The sequence below is a fragment of the Chlorocebus sabaeus genome, chromosome 12 (genome assembly GCF_047675955.1).
Source record: "Chlorocebus sabaeus isolate Y175 chromosome 12, mChlSab1.0.hap1, whole genome shotgun sequence".
Taxonomy (NCBI): Eukaryota; Metazoa; Chordata; class Mammalia; order Primates; family Cercopithecidae; genus Chlorocebus; species Chlorocebus sabaeus.
Window position 1 is genome coordinate 10907766 of NC_132915.1, and position 26976 is coordinate 10934741.

Sequence of the window (26976 nt, forward strand, 5' to 3'; positions counted from 1 at the left end):
CAGTGTGACATGGACTATTTTCTTAAGTATTTCCAAGGAAACTCAAATATTCAGTTAACCAACTTTCCATCCAACATGGAGGTAGAGAGTAGAAAGACAGACAACAGGGACTGGAAAGAGTGAGTAGGGGCAGGGGTAAAATGAAGAGAAGTGGATTAAAATATACAAACATAGAATAAGATAGAAGAAATAAATTCAATGTTTAATAGCAGAATAGGGCATCTGTACTTAACAAAGATGTATTGTACTTGGGTGGTAGACACCCTAAACACCCTGACTTGATCATTATGCCTTACATACATGTAACAAAACTTTTCATGTATCCCTAAGAAATTAACAATGAACGAACAAAACAAAACAACCCAGAGGTTCTAACTAGTTTTATAATTCCAAGATATTTCCACTCACATTGTGAGGACTTTCTTGATCACCCTGCCTTCTCATAGTCTAGTTCTTTACCTTTCAAATTTCTAGAACAATGGTCATCTGTGTGCCTTTACTGGCATAGGACACAGTAAAGTGGTAGGGTTCATTATGTTTTCTGTATAAATGCACCAGTTTCCAATCTTGATTCTAAGCTTGGTCAAGCCCTAGATGCTTCTCCTGTGATGAAACATGACTCAGTCCCAACATAAACACCTGTAAACACCTTGCCACCTCACAGTCCCTTGTCAAGTGAGTACTTCATTCTTAGTAAGCCTTTTAGGATTTAAACCAGTCAATACGTGAAGTTTCCATGTTTCTTGGTTTCTGCAGTGGTGATAATGTTTGGTTAGCAATATCCCAGTGTACTTTATTGCTCTACAAGAAATTCCCTCAGGCCTGTAGAAGAACATCCTTATGCTGTATGTCAGACAAGAGTTATTTTAGTTACCTGAACTGAGATACCACTGTCTGCTGAGTAAACATTCTGTTCAGGGGCTAATGTGTTCTCTTTGAACCGTTGGTCCAGGAGTTTGGAAGATGGATAACTAGACTATCAGAAGGTAGGGTGATCGAGAAAGTCTTTGTGATGTGGGTGGCAATATTTTGAAATCATAGAATTAAATTGAACCTTTGGATTTGGGGAGGGTTTTGGGAGTTTTTTATTTGTGCAAATGTATGGGGTACAGGAAATTTTTGTTACATTTATATACTGGGTGAGAGTCTCTCCAGTTTATGTTTTATGTTGTATGTGAAGCTACTGCAACAAGCAGAAAGAAGGAAATAATGAATTTGAGTAGAAAATAATAACAAAGAAAACGAATGTACAAATAGCACATTTACAAATAAACAAGTATACTATGAAGAGACTTGAGAATACCAAATGTCAGTTATTGGAAAAGGAAAATAAAATTGACAAACCTCAGGTATGACAGAACAAAAGTAATGGTCTAAAAAATAGATTGAACCTTCAGTCTTTGCAAAAATGGAAGATCAGGAACAAGATCTCAGTATCAACCTGAAGCAAACAAAACAGAAAAAAATATGTGAAATAATGGTTTTCAATACATTGGACATCAGCAATGAAACACAATGATCTATGACAGAAAAGGAAATAAATCAGGTTAGGCAGGATTGTTTCACAGTTCTGCTGTCCAAGAGATTCCAGGCCATGTCTGGGGTTGGAGATCATAGTAGGGTCACCAAGTTGAGAGGTCAAAGCCAAAAATATGAATAGATAAAAGTGGCTGGAGTTTACTGGGAAGCATACTAGAGAGGGCAGTTGCACACAGAGAGAACTCAAGAGAGCTGTAGAGATTTCCCTTTATTTATTCAACAGAGCAGTAATCAGAGCATGTTTGTGAAGAAATTACTCAAAGTTGGGGAAATAACTTCCCTAAAGACTTGGAAGGAGCAGTGTCTGGAACTCACATAAGGCAGATAATGATGCCTGTACTCATCATCAAACTAAAAAAATGTAATTCACCTAGTATTGGGTAGAATATTTAGAAGGGATTTATCTCAGTAGTTTGAATAATTAGCACTAGACTGAACACTGTTCTGGTCCTTTTTAACAAATCTTAAAATCCAGACCTAAAAGGATCAAACTGTCTCCAGATAACATAATTGTATCCCAGAAAAAAAGCTCAAGATATTCAAAAGAAAGCAGAAAGTATCCAGAGCTCAACAAGATAAAATCCACAATGTCTAGCATCCAATAAAAATTATCAGGCATTTAAAGAAGCAGGAAAATATGAACCATCGTGAGAAGGAAAAAAAAATCAAACAATCAAAAGATTAAACACTGCAAAAGGAAAGGTTGGTGAGTTAAAGACATCACAAGATAAACTATCTGAAGTAAAACACAGAAGAAAAAATGACTCAAAACAAGAGAAAATAACAAAAGCAACAGAGCATCATTGATGTGTGGGACATCAAATGACCTAATATATCTGTAAATGAAGTTTTCAAAGGGGAAAGATGAGACAATAACTTTTTAAAGAAATAATGGCTAAAACTTTTTCAGGTAGATAAAAAACTATAAATTCACAGATTGAAGAATCTCGATGAACTTCAAGCAGAAGGAACATGAAGAAAACCACACCAAAGTATAATGTAGTAAAATTACTCAAAGTCTGTAAAAACAGAAAAACTTAAAGATTTTTCTTCCTCTGGAAATAATGCCAGCAAGAAGATAATGGAATAACATTCTTAAAATACTGGAAGAAAAAAAAAGTCAACATAGAATTTCATACCTAACAAAAAATATTTTCAAAATAAAAGAAGTTTTTTAAATATACAAAAGCTGAAAAAATTCATCACCAGCACCTGCAGGCAGAAAGAAAATGATATCAGATGGAAATATGGATCTACACAAAGAAATGAACAACACTAGAAATTATAACTATGTGGTTAGTATATATTTTTATTATTTATTATTAAGTTTAAATAAAATATTGTTTAAACAAAAATATTACAAAATCATGTCTAGTTTATAATATGTAGAAGCAAAATGGATGACAAGAATAGCACAATTACTGGAGGAAAATGAAAGTATACTACAATAAAGTTTTTATACTATGTGTAAAATAATACAATATGACTAGAACATAGACTGTGATAAGTTGAAGATGTTTACTATAAACCCTAAAGCAACCACTAAATTAGCAAAATAAAGTTATAGCTAATAAGCAAACAAAGAAGATGAAATAGAATTTTAAAACAGTCAATACAAAAGAAGGTAAAAAAAGTTTTTTTTGAAATGAAGAACAAGTGGGACAATTATTCAATACCAAAGTGGTAGATTTGAACTTAATACATATTAATAATCACAGTAAATGTAAATGATCTAAATACATTAATTAAAAAGCAAAGGTCATCAGATTGGATAAAAAAGATCCAAATAAATGCTGTGTACAAGATATAGTAACATAATATAATATAAATCATATAGGTAATGTCAATATAAAGATACACTGGTTAAAAGAAGAAGGATGGAAAAAGATATAGCAAGCTAACACTAACTGAAAGTGGAAAGAGATAATTTCAGCTAGAAATTTCTAACTGAAAGTAAAAGTAGACAAATCCATGATTATAACTGGAAATATTAACACCTTTCTCTAATTGATAGAGTGAGTAGAAAGAAAATCAGTAATAATATAAAAGACTTGAACAACACTGTCAACTAACTTGACCTAATTGACAGTTACAGAACATTCCACTAAACAACAGCAGAAACCACATTATTTTTAAGTGTGCCAGGAATGATTACCAAGATAGACCATACTCTGTGCCTTATAACAAGTCTCAATATACATAAAAGAATGCAAGTTATACAAAGTATTATCTCTGACCACAATGGAATTAAATTTAAAACAGGTAACAGAAAAATATCTGGGGGAAAAAAAGGATAGAAAGGGGGAACATAACTTCACATTCTGCTGAGATTTAAATAATAAGGGGTTATTAATACAACTTTAATCTGACTTGAAGATGTAAATGAAAAGTAGAAGTTTCTGGAAAAAAAAAGCTGTATTACAAAAATAAAATAATGATTTAAAAAAATCAGTATTTTATCTTCCTCGAAAAGGTCTGGAATTAAGTACCTTTATAGTGAATTCTGCCAAGTATTTAAGGAACAATTAATTTCAATAATACATAAATTATTCCAGCTGGTGAAAAGAGGAAACTGTCTTCAACTCACTTTATAAGTATTATGTAATCCTTGTACCAACCAGGCAAGGACAGTACAGGAAAGCAAAGGCATCAGCCAATCATACTAAATTCATTAGTGTTTATAAAAGATATCATGACCAAGTTAACTCAGAAATGTAAGGTTGGCTTACCACTCAAAAAAATCCAAGTAAAGGAAAGACTACAGTAACAAAAAGCAGATCCACGGTTTCCTGGGGCTGGAGAGAAGGTGAGTATTAACTGCAAAGGGCCCTGAGAAACTTTTTGTGGTGATAGAAAAGTTCTAAACCTGTTTATTGTGTTATTTGCATGCATTTACCAAAACTTACTGGACTGTATACTCTAATAGGGCAAATTTTATTATATATAAATTATGCCTCAATAAACCTGATTTTTAAATATCAAAATAATAAATCTATATAATAAATTTTAATAATCATGTGATCATCTCAGTAGAAATGTAATGGAGAAAATTTGATAAAATTTAATATTGATTTATAATAAAATCTCAATAAACTAGAAATAAAGGCAAATTTCTTAACCTCATAAAGATTATCTACAGAAAACTTACAACAAACATACCCAATTATGAAAGGCTGATGCAAGAGCAAAGACTAAAGGCCAGAGTAGTGCAAATACTGGAAATCATAAAGAGTGCAGCAAGGCATAGAAAAAAATTACACCTGTAAAGATTGTGGAAAAGAAATAAAATTATCTTTATGATGAGTTATAATACAATTGCATAGAAAATCCAATAGAATAGGCCGGGCATGGTGGCTCACGCCTGTAATGCCAGCACTTCAGGAGGCCAGGGCAGTCGGATCACCTGAGGTCAGGAGTTTGAGAGCAGCCTGGCCAACATGGTGAAACCCTGTCTGTACTAAAAATGCCAAAAATTAGCTGGGCATGGTGGTGGGCACCCGTAATCCCAGCTACTCAGGAGGCTGAGACAGGAGAATTGCTTGAACCAGGGAGCCGGAGGTTGCAGTGAGCTGAGATCATGCCACTGCACTCCAGCCTGGGCAACAAGAGCGAAACTCTGTCTCCAGAAAAAAAAAAGAAAATCAAATTGTATAAATACATAAACTCTTAGAAATTCTAAGAGATTTTAACAGGTTTACTGAATACAAATCTACATTTAAAAAATCCATTAAAGTTTTCTATGTGAAATAAAAATGTATATATATTTAAAAATATCATTTATAACAGCATCAAAAATATTAAATACCTAGACATGAATCTAAACAAAGGATACACAAGACCTGTAAAAAGACAATATAAAATCTTATTGGAAGAAGCCATAAATTGGTGAAAAAATAGATCATATTCATAGATTGGAAGTTATAATACAAGAAAAAACTGCAAACCTGCCCAAACTCATTTAAGGATAAAAAGTTTTGCCTTTTATTTTTTCATACATGACAAGTTAATTGAAAAATATAGGTAGAAGCACAAATGAACAAGAATATCCAAAACACCTCCAGATTTAAAAACAAAAAAAACAGGGTAGGAAGTGGGTATTTGCCTAATCAGATACCAAGAATTACTACAAAATTATATAATTAAGAGTATTATTTATATACTCTTATGTATCTAATGATACTATCATTAGAGAAAAAAATGCATATCAATCAAATGCATATAATTTTCATATCACAAATCAAATGAAAAAAATTGATTTATGACAGAGCTAGCATTATCGTTCCATGAAAGAGAGGCTTTCAATGAAAGGCTTTTCAACAAATCATGTTAAAACAATTGGTTCAATTTTTATGGAGAAAAGTTAAGTCAGACTGTCCTTCAGAATACGCACAAAACTCAATTCCAGGTATATTACAACCTAATTTTGAAAGGCAAAATTTTGATAATTTTAGAAGGCAATATAAGGAGAATATCATCATAACTTTGGGATAGAAAATGATTACTTAAAATGCAAATTTCATAGACATACAGAACAAATTGATATATTAGATTACATATATATATATTATACTTTAAGTTCTGGGGTACATGTACAGAACGTGCTACATAGGTATACACGTGCCATGGTGGTTTGCTGCACCCATCAACCATGATCTACATTAGGTATCTCTTCTAATGCTATCCCTCCCCTAGCCCACCACCCCCCGACAGACCCCAGTGTGTGATGTTCCCCTCTCTGTGTCCATTTGTTTTCTTTGTTCAACTCCCATTCATGAGTGAGAACATTCGGTGTTTGGTTTTCTGTTCTTGTGGTAGTTTGCTGAGAATGATGTTTTCCAGCTTCACCCGTGTCCCTGCAAAGGACATGAACTCATCCTTTTTATGGCTGCTTAATATTCCATGGTGTATATGTGCTACATTTTCTTTATCCAGTCTATCATTGATGGACATTTCGGTTGGTTCTAAGTTTTTGCTATTGTGAACAATGCCACAATAAACATACGTGTGCATGTGTCTTTATAGTAGAATGATTTTTAATCCTTTGGGTATGTACTCAGTAATGGGATTGCTAGGTCAAATGATATTTCTAGTTCTAGATCCTTGAGGAATCACCACACTGTCTTCCACAATGGTTGACCTAATTTACACTCCCACCAACAGAGTAAAAGTGTTCCTATTTCTCCCCATCCTCTCCAGCATCTGTTGTTTCCTGACTTTTTAATGATTGCCATTCTAACTGGTGTGAGATGATATCTCATTGTGGTTTGATTTGCATTTCTCTAATGACCAGTGATGATGAGCTTTTTTTTTCATATGTCTGTTAGCTGCATACATTTCTTCTTTTGAGAAGTGTCTGTTCATATCCTTCGCCCAATTTTTGATGGGGTTGTTTGTATTTTTCTTGTAAATTTGTTTAAGTTATTTGTAGATTCTGGATATTAGCCCTTTGTCAGGTGGATAGATTGCAAAAATTTTCTCCCATTCTGTAGGTTGCCTGTTCACTCTGATGATAGTTTCTTTGACTGTACAGAAGCTCTTTAGTTTATAGATTACATATCTTTTTAAAAGTCTGTCAATCAAAACATGACCACAAGAAAATGGCAACAGAAGTCAAAACTGGAAAAGGACATGCATCACACAAATTATTGACAGCACTCTTATATCCAGAATGTAAAACAAATTTACATAAATTAGTAACAGGCAAAAACAGAGAAATGGGGAAAGATATAAGGAGCTATTTCACAGAAAAAGAAACATGAGTGGCTCATACACAGAAAGTGGCAGATTATATTCCTAAGGGAAACAAACACTAAAATCTAATGAGATATCATTTCTCACATCCCAGATTGGCAAACATTTAGAAAGTCAGACAGCAAGTGTTGGTGAGGTTATAGAGTTAGAGAAACCCTTATACAATGCAGGTGAGAATATACTTTGGTTCAACCACTTGGAAAATAGTTCAGATAGGGCATTCACATATATAAATATGCATATCCTCTTTCACTCAGCAATTCCAGTAAGTATACTAGTGAATATTGTGTACATGTTCACCAGAGGTCATACTAAGAATGTTTCCACAGCTTTATTCAAAATAGCAGAAAAGTAGAAACAGCAAAAATAACCATCAAACAACAGACTGAATGAACAGAGATAGTCTCATGTAACAGACTATCAAACAGCAATAAAAGCCAATGAACTTCAGCCATATACACCAAATGGATGAATCTCAAAAACATAAAGAACAAATTGCCCATAATTTTATTTATATTAGAATCAAATATGTGAAATGAAACAATTAATTTTCTTAAAAGGAAAGATTGGTACAGAATATAGGGGAGTGGCTGCCCCTGGCGATGGAAGAGGGAATGGGATGGAGAAGAGGTATCTAGGGCAGAAGTCTGCAAATGCTTTCTGTAAAGGGCCAGGCAGTATCTGTTTTTGGCTTTGTGGGCCATGCGGTCTCTGTTGGAACTACTCAATTTTACTGTTGTAACAAAAAAGCAAGATAGATAATATGTAAATAAATGGCCATGGTTGAGTCACAATAAAGTTTTATTACAAAAACAGGCCATGAGCTGGATGTGGCCTGAGGCCCATAAATCTGCCAACCCTTGATCCAACATATTAGTAATGAATTTATGGGTGTTCAATAATTATTATTTAAAGAGTATATACACACATTACACACATTCATGTGCATTCACTTTTTGTTTTTTGTTTTTTTTTTGTGACAGAGTCTCGCTCTATCGCCCAGGCTGGAGTGCAGTGGTGCCATCTTGGCTCACTGCAAGCTCCGCCTCCCGGGTTCACGCCATTCTCCTGCCTCAGCCTCCCGAGTAGCTGGGACTACAGGCGCCTGCCACCACGCCCAGCTATTTTTTTTTCTTTTTTTTTTTTTTTATATTTTTTAGTAGAGACAGGGCTTCACCGTGTTAGCCAGGATGGTCTCGATCTCCTGACCTCGTGATCCACCTGTCTCGGCCTCCCAAAGTGCTGGGATTACAGGTTTGAGCCACCGCGCCCGGCCATCCTAAATCTTAATAGCCATTCTTCCATTGAGTTTTTTAGTTCCACACTCTTTGCTTCACCTCTGTAGATGGGACCTGTCTTCATTCTGAGAAGGGATTGTCACCAGGTTGTCATCCCCACACCTGGGATACCTTTGCATAGGATCTGAAGCGGGATTATTTGGGCTCAATTTGTAGTTCTACCACATAGCAATGTGTTGCCTTGAACAAATTACTTAAATTCTTGGGGGTCTCAGTTTCTTCATCTATAAAATAAGTATAATAGTAGTATTTGTCTCAGGATTATAATGAGGGTTAAATAAGTTAATACTTGTGTAGTGCTTACAACAGTGTCTGATACACAGTAAGCTATATGTAGATTTTAGTTTTTATCACTATTATCAACAAATTGATTAACTTTATTAATATACGATTTTAATATTATGTCTCATCACTCTAGAGATAGTCTCCCTTAGAAATGGAGAACTGTATGACAGGTTTTTTTCTTGTGTACTACTGCATATCTGGATTCTTAAAAATGCAAAGATATAACATAGAATAATTGATTTGAGCTTTGTTTTCATGAGTTTTACTTCTCTCTCTGCTCCCTTCATTTCTAATTTTTTTATTATTGTTCAGCACAAGTATGATAAAAATTATCCACATCTGTTATTTATCTTTCCATCCTGGGGCAAGACAAATGTGTATAGTTCCCCTCAGGATAACACGAACCATATGGAGCCTATGGAATGATATGTATTATCAGTTTATAAATTCAGACTTTGCCAAAGACGGTCCATAGCAGCCCAGAGTTCTTGGGTGCAAGAGTTTGCACTGGGATGTTTATATTCAGCAAACATATTGGTGTAAAACATGCTTGCAGCTGGTGCCTCCTCAGAGAGAGGGAGCTTGACGGTGCTTTGCTGCACATTAGGATCGCCTCAGACGCTTTAAAAAATATCAGTACTCAGGCCATACTCCATACCAATTAAAATAGAATCTGTTGGGTAGAATCTGTGGCATCAGTATTTTTGGTTTTCCAAACTCTCCAGGTGATTCTATTGTGCAGACAAGCTTGAGAACCACCAAGAGCTTTAGAAAAGAAGATTTTGCATCTTTTTGGCCTCTATAGGAAAATGCCTAGGAATGCAAACACACCCTCATTTGGAACCATTTTTATGTCATCCCAATTATACGATGCGCATGTCTGGGTAGAAATTTCATCCTGTTCAAATCCGAATTAGCATCCCTGAAGTACTATATCTCAGGAATATCCTTCTTAAAAACAGCAAGCACTGATTCGACTAGACTAAAGATGGTTTAATCTAGCCCTATTGAGAGGGAGAAAGAAAAGAGAGAGTAAAGAAATGCAATCCATCCATCCATCCAATTTTCAAGTCAATTGCTATTCATTCAACAAATTACATCTGTATCTGTTACCCGTAATCACATGCAGTTGGTCCTCAAACAGAGACCAGAAGGTGACAACCAAGGTAAGCTCCATACGTTAGCTGGCTCCAATTCAGTATCCTGGAAAGAGTCATGCAGAATTGCAGGTCACTTTTCAGAGGATGGTCCACTGGATGCCACTCTTATGACAATTTGCTTTGCTTTCCTATGAGCATATTCACCCTCATGAAAAGCTCTGGGTCCTGCAATCCCTTATGATGGTCTCAGTGCCTAATCCTTTCCCAAGTTTTCCTCTTGTTGCAGAGAAACAATGAGGCATTTAAGTTACTAGCAAGAGCTGTGTTGCCATCAAGAATTGGATTGCTCATCTTGTTTTCTTAAATACTAAATAGAAGTAATATTTCAGCCGGGTGTGGTGGCTTATGCCTGTAATCCCAGCACTTTGGGAGGCCGAGGCAGGCGCATCACCTGAGGTCAGGAGTTCGAGACCAGCCTGGCCAACATAGTGAAACTCTGTCTCTACCAAAAATACAAAAATTAGCTGAGCATGGTGGCAGGCGCCTGTAATCCCCGCTACTGGGGAGGCTGAGGCAGGAGTATCGCTTGAACCCGGAGGCGGAGCTTGCAGTGAGCTGAGATCGTGTCACTGCACTCTAGCCTGGGTGACAAAAGCGAAACTCCATCTCAAAAAAAAAAAAAAAAAAGAAAAAATATTTCAAACAATAATTTTCCTTAGTATGTTAAGTTGCTTTGCTGTATAGAACCTGCTCCTGATTTCTTTAGGTAAACGATTTTAGTGATTACAGATTATCTGTAAAATGAGGAATTATTTAATAACATAATCTCCAAGGCTGTTTCTAGTCCATAAATCTAAAATGATCTGAATGTGAGCATTTAGAATTTCAGCATTTGAGCATTTAGAGGTGGTAGTGTAGTTGAAAGACAGACAAAAGTTCAAGTACCAATTTCACTACATATTTTGGACAAGTTACTTATTTTTTCTGGGCCTCAATTCCTACATCTCTAAAAACGGAGCCAATTATGGTATTTGCCTCCTACGTCTGGAGAGTCAGTAGCAAAGCAGGGTTCTAGAGTCAGGCTGCATGGCTTGAACCACAGTCCAAGCAGACTCGGCTATGTCACTTTGAACAAGGTATGTAACACCCTTCTACTTCATTTCCTTCACCTGTAAAATTGGAATATGACAAGGAATATTTCATAAGGTAATCATAAAATTATGTAAATTAATGGATATTAAATTTAGCACAAAACCTGTGTTAAATAACCAACATTTAAAAATAACTATCGCTATCATCACCATGTCATCAGTGTAAAACAAGATTGCACAGATAAAGTACAGATGCTAGAGACGTGCACTCTGTCATCCTCCTTGTCTTCCTCTCCCCTTATTTCCATAAATTCTCCAGCTGCAACATCTTCCTAACATCTGAGATTAAACCTGTGGGATCCCTGAGGATATGGAAAATTGGCTCACTTTTCACTCTCTAATGCTATTCCCTGTACTCAATAAACACTCGGAATGAATAAATGAATGAATAAAAATGTTTGCGAATTAAGTGAGAGATGTGATAAACTGGGAAGTGATGATGAAGTGATTATACAGAGGGAGGAGGGGAAAAATTAATGGATAATAACAAAACTTCTTAAGGAGCATGTGAGAAATAAATTAAACTTCCCCATCTATGAATATGCATAATGGAGTCAAAGGTTATATGTAGCATTAAGCCCATCCTCAAACTTCACCAGCAGTGTGGCCATCAGGGGACTTTCTGTGGGAGACCAAAGCTGCCTTCCATGATGCCAACACGGAAGCTTAAATGTTCACCTTATATATTTGTGACTAAATAATACACATCTAGATAGAGGAAAACTAAGAAAGTCACTATGGGTTCTAAGTGACAAGTGTGGAAAGCACCCATCTATCGTTCACTTTCAGATCCCCTTTGAACTGCCACACCAAAACAAAAACAAACAAGAAATACCTGTGCAAGGGGCGATTTAAGAATGTCATATGTATATTAAAAATCTTGAGGAATTTCTGTGAGACGTCTGAACACGGGGCAGATTGAGGAAGAACTCTGCCAATCACAATTCACTGCGTGAGAAGGTGCCATTTTCTCGGCAGAATCTCACCAATTTCTAAGCGCCAGAGCTGAGGTCAGTCCATAACACGGCATTTGTAGGAAAAGGTTGATCCTAGCAGGCACTGAAGGTCACTTGGAGTGAGGATCCCATGAACACACTCACTCCCACTTATCCTGATGTTTCAAAGTAGGATCAGACAATAACCAGGGAATATGAAGAGGCAGTTAAGCCAAGGGGAGGCGGGAGTCTCAGAACCAGCTGAGAAACCAGTGACAGACAGGAAGAAGGAACTCTTTGGAATCCAGGTGACACTGCGTGTAGCTCTGACTCCTTCCTTATTTCTTTCTATTTTCTGAAATTTTGTGTGAGTGAAATAAAATTGCAGAAAATCTAATCTTTTCCCTTCTCTCTTTACCTACACCCCTCAATGCCTTAAAAATATTTCTTAGTTTTCCAAAAACGTAAGATACAAAATTTTCTTTCTGCAGGAATGAGCAAATGGACACAAAGTGCCAGGCACAGAAATTAAAAATGTCTTCTAAAGGTTTTAAGGAATCAGAAACAGTATCCTCTCAAGAAACAGAACTATTATATGAAATATGCCTGGAAATAAACTTAGGAAAGTCTGGAATTAATATTCTTGATAGGATTTAGAAAACTATTAAATAAGCAGTCAGACAAGAGGGAAATGCAACTTGAGATAAGAATATAATTGTGTAATTTGAAACCCTAGTAATGGCAGGGAGAGGCTGAGAACATACTGCAGCAAAAAGAAACAGTGATGCCCAAGTTAACTTTCAGAAAAAGAAAAATACATGTTATATTTGCTTTTACTTGCATGAAAAAAAACTGTGGAAGGTACACAAAATACAATAAAGATAATTAAACATTGTTGGTAGTAACAGTGGTAATGGGCAGATGGGAGTGGAATGGGAGAGAAACTTCCGCCCAAAAAAGAAGCTTGTGTAAAAGAACCTTATATGTCTGATCTCTGCTATAAGTTTACTATTTTAAATTACTGATGTTAGTGGGATCATAGCATATCTGTTCTTCTGTGTCTGGCTTATTTTATTTGACATAATGTCTCTCAGCTTCATCCACGTTGTGGCAAATGACAGGATTTCCTTCTTTTTTAGCATTAAATCACTCCCTCTACCTTTTTAAGGCTGAATAATATTCCACTGTATGTGTGTATCACATTTTCTTTGTCCATTTAACTGTTTCATGGACATTTAAGTTGTTTCTGTGTCTTTGCTATTGTAAATAATGCCATAATGAATGTGAGTGTGTAGATAGCTCTTTGAGAATTTGGTTTCTGTTTTGCAGAGTATATACCAAGAAGTGGGATTGCTGAATCATCTGGTAATTCTTTTTTTAAGTTTTTGAGGAACTGCTATACTGTTTTCCTTAGTGGCTATACCAATTTATATTTCCAGAAAAAGGTGTATAAGGGTTTCCTTTTCCCTGCATCCTACTCAACACTTATTTTCTATTGTTTTATAATAGCCATCCTAAAAGGTGTGAGGTATTACTTCATTGTAGTTTTAATTTGCATTTCTCTTATAATTAATGATATCGAGTACTTTTTCATATACCTGTTTATGATTATTTATGTTTTTTTAAGAAGTGTCTATTCAGGTCCTCTGCCCATTTTAAAAGTCAGATTGTTTTTCTGCCGTTGAGTTGTAGAACAAACTCGTATATTTCAGATATTAACTTTCAGTCAGATGTATGATTTGCAAATATTTTCTCCTGTTCCATAGGTTGCCTCTTCGTTTTGTTGTTTCCTTTGCTGTGCAGCAGCTTTTTAGGCTGATGTCGTCCCATTTGTTTATTTTTGCTTTTGTTGCCTGTGCTTTTGGTGTCATATCCAGGAAATTATTACTAAGGTCAATATGAAGAATCTAGAAATTTGTATTTATTTAACTTTTGAACAAAGTTAATGTGTTACATATTCAAAAAATAAAAAATCATTAAAATTTCTATTTCAAAACATGTTATTTAAAAAGGTAATGCCAGAAGAAAAGATAATACTTTAAAGTGACTTCTAGAATAAATACAAGTAATATATGAGATGCTGCCATTTTTTTCAAAAGCTTATAGCTCTCGACTTGTGAAACTGTGCATATGTATTTTTATATCAAAAAGACAAAATTAAAAACCTTTTCCAAGAAATTAGAAGAAAAAAGATTACAGATTTAGTGAGAACAAGAGCTATAGATATTACCAGAAGGAGAAAACAAAACAGAGAGTGAGAAGGTAATCTTTTGATTAATAGATATAATAGAAAAAAAAAGTGTATTGAACTTTTTTCAAGCAGGGGTGTCCAATCTTTTGGCTTTCCTGGGCCATACTGGAAGAAGAATTGTCTTGGGCCATACATAAAATACACTAATACTGATGATGGCTGATGAAGTTTTTACAAAATGCCAAAAAATCATTTGTGATGGGCAACATTTGAAGCTGTCCTGTGGGCCGCAGGTTGGACAAACTTGAACTAAAGCACTTGTGTTGTTAAAGCAAATAGGCTCACTGGATATGAGGCAAAATAAATAAACAAAGACAGACATGGAGACAAATCCTTTGGAAACATTTATATTTTTGAGAGGATATGGCAAAATATTTCATACTGGCAAAAGATTCTCCTCTACAATACTAAATCATAGCTACTGCTTTTTCCTGTTTCCATCTTCAGCACCAGCAATATCTTTTTTTTTTCTTTCTTTTCTTTTCTTTTCTTTTTTTTTTTTGAGACGGAGTCTTGCTCTGTCTCCCAGGCTGGAGTTTAGTGCCACGCTCTCAGCTCACTGCAACCTCCACCTCCTGGGTTCAAGCAATTCTCCTGCCTCAGCCTCCCAAGTTGCTGGGACTAAAGGCATGTGCCACTACGCCCGGCTAATTTTTTTGTATTTTTAGTAGAGACTAGGTTTCACCACGTTGGTCAGGCTGGTCTCGAACTCCTGACCTCAAATGATCTGCCCACCTCCGCCTCCCAAAGTGCTGGGATTACAGACTTGAGCCACCGCACCCGGCCAGCACCAGCAATATCTTAATGGTCAGCATTTATCGTTTCTAAGATCCAGGCACTGTGCTTAGGGTTTGTGTGTGCTTTTTCCTTGAATATTCAGGACAATGCCATGAAATGGGAATTTAAGTATCAGACATTCTAAATAACTTACTCAAGGGCACAAAGCCAAGAGCTGAACTGATACATTCTGAGTAGATGATCAATGGTCCTTATCATTGAACTCTATAGGAATGAAAAAATAAGATTGCAGTTTACAACCCCAACTGCACATTGGTATCTCCTAGAAAGCTTTTTAAAATCCTGCTTCATTAATGGTGAGTCTGGCTTAACTTGTCTGAGGAAAGAGTGTGGATATTAGATTTATCTAATAACATTTAGATTCTAGTGTGAAGCCAAATTTGATAGCCATTACATCAGAGCAAAACCTAGGGAGTTTTGAGCATAAAAAATGTCCTCTGAGCAGGACTAAAGCAAGGGGAATGAGGTCCTGAGGTGCAAAATTTTAGTGAACACCCAAAGAGTAAAATTTTAAATTGGGGAGCTCTGATGTTGCACTTGTATGACTCACTTCACTCTAATCTTGCCTTATCAAACTCTATTTCAAATTTTTATATGTTGTCCATCATAGATTTTTGCATAATTTTTATTTTTAAAAATACTTCATTAAAGTATTCTGTCTCTTGATATTTTAGGTTTTGTTTGTTTGATTTTGGTTTTCTGACATGAAGAACAGGGAAAAGTACATCCACTCCATCTTTCTGGGTGTCCTAAGAGTTTTATATCTAATAAAACAGTCAAGTGAAAGCAACTGAAAGTCATCCTCAGAAATTAAAGTCTTCAAATAGAGTTTCACATATATACTCTTCTTTCAAACATCGCTCAAAGGGCCAGGCATGGTGACTCACACCTGTAATCTAATCTCAGCACTTTGGGAGTCCAACGTGAGCGGATCACTTGAGGTAAGGAGTTCGAGACTAGCCTGGCCAACATGGTGAAACCTTGTCTACTAAAAATACAAAAATTTGCCAGGTATGGTGGTACGTGCCTATAATCCCAGCTACTTGGGAGACTGAGGCAGGAGAATCGGTTGAACCTGAGAGGCAGAAGTTTCAGTGAGCCAAGATCATGCCATTGTGCTCCAGTCTGGGTGTCAGAGTGAGACTCTGTCTCAAAGAAACAAAACAAAACAGAAAAACGAAAAAAATTGTTCAAAGAAATACTATAACATATTCAAGAATGAGGAAGGCATAGTATTTTCATCAAAGAAGAACAATGAAATCAGAAAACTACAAATAAGTCTAAATAATTATTGTTAATGTGAATATTAAGCATAATGCAAATATCAACAATAAGTCTTAAAATAGAAGACATATACTATAAAAATTAATGTGTTTCTAAAATTCTAATATATAAAAAACTGGAAAGAAATGTAGAAAGAGCAGAAATAAAATTATAGTAAATGTATTACCTTTCAGAGAGGAAATGAAGTGATTCTACTTTGTTCTTTACAATTTGTTTTTTTCAAGTGAAACTCACATAATGTAAAATTAACCATCTTACAGTGACCAATTCAGTGGCATTTAGTACATTCACAATATTGTGCAACCACCACTTCTATCTAATTCTAAAACATTTCATCACCCCAAAAGGAAACCCTACACCATTAAGCAATTGTCCTATTCTCCTTTATCCCAGCCCTTGGCAATCATCAATCTGAATTCTATTTCTGTGGATTTACTTGTTCTGGACATTTCATGTAAATGGAATTATGCCATACTTTTGTGTCTGGCTTTCTTTACTTAGCAGAATGTTATCAAGGTTTGTCATATTGTAGCACACATCAGTACAACATTATTTTTATGATTGAATAATATTCCATCGTATGCATAACCACATTTTATTTATTCATCCATTCATTGATGGACAATTGGGCTGTTTTTACCCTTTGAGTTTTGTTAATAGTGCTGCTATGAGTCTCCATTTTCACATTCTTAGAATAAAACATAGGGATCTTGGATTTAACAATGATTCTTAGATATGACACCAAAAGCGCAAGCAAAAAAAGAAGAAGATGAATAAAGGGACTTAATAAAAAACAAAAACTTCTGTTCATCAAAGGACATTGTCAAGAAAGTGAAAAGACAACCTACAGAATGGGAGAAAATATCTGCAAATTATGATCTGATAAGGGTCTAGTATCCAAAATATATACAGAACTCTTACAACTCAACAGCAAAAACGAAACAAAACAAAAAACCAGTTTTTAAAATGGCAAATGACTTGAAGAGACACTTCTTCAAATAAGCTATACAAGCAGCCAACAAGCACTTGAAAAGGTGCTCAACATCAGTAGTCATTAAGGAAATACAAATCAAAACCACAATGAGGTACCCCTTCACACTCTCTAGGATAGCTATTAACAAAAAAGGAAAATAACAAGTGTTGATGAAGATGTGGAGAAACTAAAATCCTCATATATTGCTGGTTGGAATGCAGAATGGTTCAGGCACTTTGGAACAGTTTGGCGTTCCTCAAAAAAGTAAACGTATTAAGTTTGTATCCTAGCAACATCCCCTTTCAAGGTACCAGTTTCTGTATTAGGTATGACAAGCTAAGTTGCGATGAGAAAAGGTTGTTGTGCTAATACAGATGAAACAGCATGGTGTCTTAGACTAGAGTTTTAGCAATAGAAATGACAGGACACGGTCAAATTCCAGATGGAACTTAGACACAGAATCAATAGGACAGACTGATACATGGGATATGGGGGGACTGGGAAAATTGGTAAATACTTTCCAGGCTTTTGGTCTGCATAACTGGGTGAGTTGGTGGGAGGTAGTGAGGGACACTTTTTCTGAAATAGGAACATTTGACATTTGACCTTAATGAAATATAAAAGATGTAAAGTACCCAACCAAGCAAGTATTTCTGGGAAGAATATAGGAAAAAGAAAAAAGAGTAAGTGCAGAGACTTGAGGAATGAAATTAGCTTGGCTAATTTGTGGAACAAAAAGAAGATTAATGTGGCTATGCTGAGAGTTGGGAGTTTTCTTGCCACTGAAAAAAGGTCACTTCAGTTTGCCCTCATTAAAATAAGAATTACTTATCGTTTTAATTAAGTACAGTACTAATTACTGTACTTGGTATACCCAAAACAGCATGAGATATTATCAGCTTTAAAACTTGCTGAAATTGATTTGTAATTTTAAAAAAAACATACTTTTAGTTATGAGGTAGATGATTTTAAATTATTTTCTGAAAAGCCCAACAGTTCTAAATCATTTTGTGTACATTTTTCATGTCTTCAAACAAGGCAGGCAAATACTGTTTTTAAAAAACAAGTATACATTTCAAAAAAATTGGTATACACTTTCAAAAAGTTCAAAGAAGTATTAAATTCAAGGCCTTATTTACTAGAAACAGAATCTTCACAAAGTAATATGATTCAAGTAATTAAAGATTGATAATATTAATATTTAATATTTGAATAATTCAAAAGTCAGCAAAATCTTATTTTACCTCTTATATTTCAATGTTGTCCAGGCCTTAGCTTGGTTAAAATACTTAGTTGTTAGAACTGTATAGCAAAACCCGATAGCGCAAGTGGAGTGCTAAAAGTTAGACTACTGAGCCTAAGGCCACAGAACAAGGCAGAGGCTGGATGAGGAGGGTCTTACAGACCAAATCAGGTTGTGGGGGATCTGGTTGGCATGAATTTCAGCCACCAAATCTTCACATCACATGTTCTGCTGTGTTAGTTTAGACACTGCCTAAGTAGGTTTCTACCATACTGAATTATTTTTGGCACGAACACCCACTTTCATATGCTAAATAAATATGTTCAAACTTCTTCTCTTTGAATATAGTGTTTCCTTGGTCTAATGTAGACAATCACAATATTTTGTATTCATAGAAAACTTTTTATGCATGAGATTTCAAGTATGTACTTTGGCAAAATAAACAGCTCTACTAATTTTCCCAGGTCCCTGATGTCCCAGTTGCATTGCAACTTGCAGTTTTCCTGGCAGGGGCAGGGAGAGGGGCCACTGGGCCAATTCAGATACCATTCTGCCTCTAGCCTCCCCACATCTTCATATTAGGTAATATGCTAAAGAACTGCACATCGTACATTTTCTTCTGAGAAGTTTTTCTCCAGGAAGTTGAGCTTCCACGGAGGGTCACCTCCTTTAAAGACCTTCCTTACTCTTCCTCCTACTTCCCCCACACCTAACTTCCACTCCCTGCCCTAGTACTCCCAGCAAAATTAACTCCTTCCTCCTTTTCAAGCTCCACTTTACCCTGTTGAAATCTCTACCATGGCTTGGTTGTCAGGATTATGAGCTTTGCAATTAGAAAGACCTAGATGTGAATTCTAGCTACTCCATTAACTAGCTGTGTGCATTTGTGTTTCAGAGGCTCACCTCTAATGCAGGCATGACAATTAGACTGACCACAAAGAATTGTTATAAATATCAAAAGAGATGGTATTTACCAAGTACTTAGGACAGTACCTGGGGCAGGGGAGGTGCTTGATCACTGGTAGTCATTAACAGTAGTAATCCCAGTAGTGTTTCGTCATTGTTATCACTATTTTGGCAATTACAATAGCTTTTTGTGTATACAGTTGCCCCCTCCCCCCACTCCCATTCATGGGTTCCACATATGTAGATTCAATAAACCTCGAATAAAAAATATTTGGAAAAAAATTTCATCTGTGTTAAAAATGTACAGACTTTTTCTTGTTATTGTCCCTTAAACAATACAGTATAACAACTATTTACATAGCATTTACATTGTGTTAGATGACTTAGAGTATAAGGGAGGATGTGCATAAGTTATATGCAAATACTGTGCCATTTAATATAAAGGACTTGAGAATCCACAGATTTTAGTACCCACAGGAGGTCCTGACATCAGTCCCCAGTGGATACTGAGGGACGATTGGACTTGTTCACATATCTTTCTCTTCTGAGTTGTGGCATACCTTTCTCTACTGAGTTGTCGCTAAGCCCTGTAATGACAGGGCACTAACTTATTTGACCTTGTTTTCCCAGCACCTAGTTGAGGACCGAGTGAACTCCTTTTGCTCATAGCTAGTGTTTTCAGTCTTTTTTCTACTTTCTAGACAACTTATAATCCTCAAATAATCAACAAATGACTCAGTTACAACCTCCTTTCCCTGCAAGTTGTTTATCCAATCAGTGACACTGACAGATTTGACATTCAGCTCAGGCCAAAAAGATAAGTCAAATAGGCTCACAGCCAACAGGAGAGAATGGAATCACTTGGAAAGCCTTAAGAAAAATCATTCAGTCTTTAGTAATGAGAACTATTTGGTTTTTACTATTTCTTTATGTCTGAATTACAACATCTTCAAGATAATTAATTTTACAATATTATATTATATTACAATATTGGCTTTTTCCCACCATCGCTTCCATCATTATTAGCATATTTGTATTCATCCTTGTGCTGTCACCTCATAGGGTCAAGATGGCTGCCAGTTCTCTAGGCATTACATCCACCATCAACAACCAAGTGGAAAGTAATGGACAAAAGGTTTTTTTCTCTTGGGGCTCCATCTTAAAACTTCCATTTTTATTTCTTTGGCTAAAAGTGGTTATCATTTATACTCACCCTAGAGCACTCATTGGTAAAGAAGAATGGAGCTAGTATCATTACATTAGATCAACCAGAATTTGTCCACTGGGTCTGGGTCTTCCTTCATGTTGAGACACCTCTGCTGGCTACCTGGACCCAAAATCTAGGTCCTTTGTGCAGAGAAGAAGGTATTAAATGCCTGTTTGGTTGGAAATGAACTACATTACAATTGTTATCAAGAACTTATAGATAAGAACATAGAGGCTCAGAGAAGTTAAACAATACCTTCAGCAGTACACAGCTCATGAATAAAATACAAGATTTCAATCATCAATGCCACCACCAAATTAAGCAGTTCTTAAAATATATAAGCCTTGCAAAAAAAAGAAGGGAACCCCCTGGAATTAGGGCATTCCTGAAGAAGCAAATGAGTAGAAGAGTGAAGAGAAAAGGAAAAGTTTTACTTAACTGTCTACTACAAGCCAGGTAGTATTTTATTTACGTTGTCTCAATATGATTATGTTTTACCTAGCTGTCTACTATAAGCCAGGTAGTATGTTATTTACACTGCTTTCAGACTCAGAACAATAGATTTTACAAAGAAGGGCCCAGAGAAGTTAGGTAACTAGCCGAAGGTCACGCAGTTGGTTAATGTGGTACAGTGATTGAAAAGCAGGTATTCTTATTTCACAGCCCATGATCTTTGCATGCCATTGCCCTGCCCTTTTGTGTAAGCACACAAAATGGGTGTCTGGAATCAAAACTTACACCATGAGCGGGAAAGTCCAAAATCGAGCCAAGGGATTGCTAGGAGAAGGAAGGTAGAGAGTAGATGGCCGCCCAGGAATCCTTGTGTTCCTAATATTGCCTGATGCTGTGTTTTCAGATAGGATTCATTGTCCTGCTGCCCATTGAACTGGTCCCTTAGAAACAACTCTGCTTCTGACATTTTCCCATGAAGCTGTCACAATCCAAATTCTTACTTATTTAAAACAAGTCATTTGTTTAAAGCCACATGAACACCTTGGTGGCTGTGGGTGGCTGGGGGCCAGCAGAGTGATCTAAATAGCCTAAATTATATGGGACTCTCATTTTCTACCCTGACAACCTGCCTCTGAGATAGAGTCTGGGTCCAAGAGTGGAAATCAATTTTGAGCTGAGGTGTGTTAATTACTTCTGTAAAGCTCTTGCTGCCATATCTAATTCTCTCTGCAGGAGTTCTCTGTGATGAGGGATTAGATGAGAGATAAGAAGTTGAAAAGACCAAACATCAAAGTATCTTTTTTTTTTTTTTTTTTTTTTTTTTTTTTGAGACGGAGTCTGGCTCAGTCGCCCAGGCTGGAGTGCAGTGGCGCGATCTCGGCTCACTGCAAGCTCCGCCTCCCGGGTTCACGCCATTCTCCTGCCTCAGCCTCCCGGGTAGCCGGGACTACAGGCGCCCGCCACCTCGCCCGGCTAATTTTTTTGCATTTTTAGTAGAGACGGGGTTTCACCGTGTTAGCCAGGATGGTCTCGATCTCCTGACCTCGTGATCCGCCCGCCTCGGCCTCCCAAAGTGCTGGGATTACAGGCGTGAGCCACCGCGCCCGGCCAAAGTATCTTTCTAGAAGTTTCTGTTGGGGGTAAGAATGGGGCTCTGTGGATAAGGAAAGCTTCAGAGGCAGGCAGTCTTGGTTTGCAATGCCAGCTTTGCCATGTACTGGCTTTAGATTGTCAAGCTATTAAATTTCTCCATGAACTTCATTGGTAAAAGCAAGACTGACAAAATTGACCCTTTGAATGCCTGTGGGCATAGCGTAAGGCAAAGCTCATCCCATTGCCTGATACACAGCAGGTGCTGTTTACTGTCACATCTACCCAGGAGCTCCCTTCTCAACTGGCTCTCTTCCACACACTTGGATCAGGACTGAAAAACTGTTGAGATACCTGCTCCAAGGCCAGGTATCTTATGCCCAGTTGTAGAGTCATGCAAAGCAGGCTGACGGCATCCTTAACATTTGGTAGTCATCAGATAAATGAGACCCTGATGCCATAGGTCACATTCTGACATTACAGCTAAGGGAAGCCAGTTGCCTAGAAATGGAGAAACTGGCTGGCAATTAAGCAAATTTATAGATATTTCTAAAATTCCTAGAAGCCTAGATTTAGGGGGGAAGGAGGGGTAGAAGTCGTGGTGTGTATTTTTCCAAAAGTTCAAATAAATCCAAATCCAACTAGAACCATTGCTCAGAGATGTAAAAAGAGAAGAAAACAATGAAAGTGCAGAACAAGAATATGTTTCACAGGTTTTCTAGTTGGGACAGCAGGCACACACACTCTGTTTCTTTTCTCCATCTTCTCAGGCTGGCCCCACAGTCAGAGGAAGAACCATCCTCCTCTGGTTTGTTTTTAGTCACAGCCTCCAAAGGAAAGATTTGGGAGAACTTGGTTTTTTTGGTTGTTTTTTGTTTTGTTTTGTTTTGTTTTGTTTTGTTTTGTTTTCTGTTTGTTTTTGCCAATTTGGATGGTGTCTCGCGTTCTAATCCAGAAAGTGATTTTTTTTCCCCCAGCCTTGGAAATCAATGCCATTTTATTTATTTATTTATTTCTGTAGAAATTTTGCACAATTTAAATATGTGGTTCTACCCAGTGGATTTTCACATTGGCTTCATTTTTCTTTTCTTGCATAGATTTCCAACTTAATCAGGAATGGCTGGATACTGTAACTTTTTGGCACAAATAGCAGAAAGAAAGGGGGGTTAGAGTGGGGGGAAGTTCTTTTCTAGGACCGAACTGTTTGTACTTTTTGTTTTGATGGTGCCACCTGAACCCCCTGGGAAGGGTTGAGTTTCTCTACATCCATCACGCCTACAGAGGGCCATGTCAAAAGCCCGGCCAGGCCTCCCCCTTGCCCGTCTATGGCTGATTATTCACTGCATTGTGTTCTGAAGACGCACAGGCTGTCACGGAAAAGGTGCATTCCTGCTTAGCCGCTCAGGACATTGACCCTTTTGTGAGCCGACTTTCCTCTCTTATTCCCGTATCTATGACCTCCCCTCACTGTTCAGAGCCACTTCAAGTGTGAGCTTGCAAGGTATCATTTTTCCAAAAATGTTGGCCCATAACCATCGGCATTCAGATATGAGTAAAAAGATATGTCAGTAATAAAGCCAAACATAACAATTAATGCGTCAGGATTCCAAAGCACATTTTGCAATACCAGCTTATGTTGCAGCTGATGTCAGAACGTACATGCTGTTAATCTAATGAAAGGGAACAAGGATTTCTCTAAGCCCTGCACATATGAAGACGCTGTCAGATCATCTGACTTTTTGTTTGAGCACATTGTGTACCACATTGAAAGTATTCCAGCTTGATTTCTATCCCTCTAAAAATTCTCTCCTTATCCACTGAAGTCAGATTTGGATATATTCGCAAGGGAGTAAAAGATTTAGCTGATCAGAATTGGAGTCATTAAGCAGGCCTGGAAATTCCCTATCAGGCACCCACGCCAGTATTTCTTGGTGCTGCGTAGGTTAAGAATTTGGAAGGAATGGGGCAATGGGTCAAACAATTTCATCTCTGAGTTTGGTTTTTTTTTTTTTTTTTTTTTCTGAAATTGATGAAGGCACTCTTTGCAATCACACAGGATGAAACATTGCAACTAACCAGATTGCCTTTAGTACCTTACCCTAATTAAGCCAGTATTGAAACTGTATATAAGCAGTGTACCAGGAATTGCAAACTCAGGTGCCCAGAGGACCACATAGGACAGTTGGAGGGGATGTGAGATAGTACAGTAGTGGGGACAGTGACTATCAGAGAGAACATTCTTTTTCTAGAGGGACATTCGCTACTCTTTTATCCTGAAAATGCAAGTATGGTAAAATTTTCTATTTTTTTTTCCAAGAAAAGTCAGAAATCTTGATGTTTGGGATAAATTTTTAAATCTTGGCTACCAATTCAACTAAAAAAACAATCCACGCAAGTGAAAGAGTCTGACTGCTGAATTTGGCCCAGATGATATTAGCTTTTAATCTCTACAACGGACTAGAACTTGGAAATTTGTCTCTACCCAAACAATGTGAAGCTCAATGAGTTGAGAGTTATAGTGGCCTTTTTCCCATGACTTCTTGGAGAGTCTGTCACTCAGTCCTGCACAAAGAATGATTCAAGATAAGGGCTTCTTACCCATAGGCATCCCGGGGTCCTTCACCACAGTTAACACACGTTGGGTGTCGATTCAATGATGCTGCTCTTTGTTTTCTATGACGCTAGCACAAATTATCACAACCTTGGTGGCTTACAACAACACTAATTTGTTTCTGGACAGTTCCGTTGGCTGGAATTCTGACACAGTTCTCACTGGGCTAAAATCAAGGGATGGGCAGAGTTGCATTCCTTTCTGGAGACTCTGGGGGAGAATCCATCTCCTTGCCTTTTCCAGCTTCTTGACACTTCCTGCATTCCTTCCCCTTTCTCCATCTTCAAGGCCAGCAGTGGCAGGCAGAGTCCTCACACAGCATCCATTCTACCTTGCTTCCATCACTATGTCCCCTCAGACTCTGGTTCTTCTGCCTCTCCCTCCACTTTTCAGGCTGTTTCTGATTACATTGAGCCCTCCTGGATGATCTCCCTATTTTAAAGTCAGCCGATTAGCAACCTTATTGCCCTTTGCCACATAGCCTAACATATTTTCAGGAAGGGCTATTGAGATGTGGATGGCAGAACCTGAGGTTGAAGCTTTAAAGTGAGACCAGTGAGCCACTGGCTTTTAACTTAAGGAACCCATGTTCCATTGACTCTTTGGGAACCTTCCCATAAATGACAGGATATTCCTGGTGACTTACTACCTGGTTGCCTGTCTAACGTGAGGGCTGTAGACAGCCTTTGCTTCTTGTCATCATTTCTCCCCTTGTTGAGTTTGGGAATCACTGGCCGTTCCAGAGTAACCAAAACCAGAGTGCAAACAGCGTTACGTAGGGCAAGGAGATCAGCAAAGGATAAACATAGAACCAAGTGTTCTCAATGTCTGCTTCAAATGCCTGCTTTTGTGGAAGGTGTACAATGGTCTTACCTTTCACCATTTTTGTATGTCATATGATATTTCAGTATGCCATTCATTCCATTATTTTTGCACTGAATCAAAGGAAGTTTTCTTCAACTGCACTTTTCTTCCCTAATCTTTGGAGGCTCATACTGTCCCCTCCAATTAGCTGCTCAGCTCCTCTGCCTGAAAAAGATAAAAAGATTCAGGTAGCAAATGCTATTTCCCATCTACTCACTTAAAATCCCTAAAACTAAGAACTTTGTTTTATTTCTTTTTCTTTGCATTTTTGTTTTTCAATTTGCTAAACATTTATTGAATGGCTTCACTGTCTGTAACACTCCATTAGAGTTGTGATGGGGAGACTAATTTTCTAAAATAAATTAAATGTCCTCTATTCCTCGATCTCTCATTGAGTATACAACTGGGTAAAAGTGGACACAGAGGAGAAAATGAGTGAATGTTGGAGAGCAGAGAATACTGCCTAGGAACTAAGAATGGATCTAATGAGCTTCAAAATATCAACTGGAATGTTGCTATTACAATGTGGTTTTCTGACTTAAACATTATTTTGTGCTACAATTGAAAGGAGAGAACATTCCACGTTGGGTGAAAAAGTTGAAAGTAACGCAACATGGCAGGTCGGAGTCAGGGTTAGTGCTGCGGTGTGAATGCTGGGGCAATTGAGAATGGGTCTACCTTAGATTCCATCCCATTTTTTTGCAGTTTTTGGCCAATGCCTTGATCAGAACTTCTTCTTTTCCTGGTCATAAATGTGTGCCAACTTGTGAAATTCAGAAGACAAAAGTACTCTATCAAAATAAAACCACAAAATTCTGAATGTTGGTTATTGATGTTGCATGTAGCCGATTTTATTGCAATTTATTTAAAAATAAGCCCGTCTTCCCCTTGAGGCTGAGGTGTTGAGGAAGCAATGGGTCCTGACTTAACTTGTCCTTCCAAGCTTGAGTCGTACTTAGCACCTGCTAGGTGCTTAATGAAAATGTGATTTGGATTCTGCCCTTCACTCCTCTGAATTCCATTCTCCCACCAGCTTATGATACCGCAAAAACATGGTGCTAGGCAGGATTTTGGCCCCCATGACTTTCACCCCTTGTTTTATGCCTGTGATTATGTTATATAATTAAGGTTGATAATTGACCCTCAAATAGGGAGATTATCCTGGATAAACAGGGTGAGTTCTGGGTAATCACAGGGTGCTTAGAGTGGAAATGGAAGGTAGACAGATGAGTCAGAAG

General features: G+C 37.2%; 1 long non-coding RNA gene across 4 annotated transcripts in view; it reads right to left on the reverse strand.

Annotated features, from left to right (window-relative positions):
- Positions 1 to 26976, reverse strand: part of LOC103219694 (uncharacterized) — a 67051-nt gene that overhangs the window by 7269 nt on the left and 32806 nt on the right. For 3 of the 4 annotated variants that reach the window (XR_005240472.2, XR_012094738.1, XR_012094739.1), the window contains exons 2-5: positions 25748 to 25903; positions 20728 to 20890; positions 9987 to 10076; positions 1345 to 1441 (exon numbers count right to left, since the gene is read on the reverse strand). This is a non-coding gene — a long non-coding RNA (uncharacterized lncRNA). The remainder of the gene's footprint in view (positions 1 to 1344; positions 1442 to 9986; positions 10077 to 20727; positions 20891 to 25747; positions 25904 to 26976) is intronic. The other variant, XR_012094737.1, reaches the window with a different exon arrangement.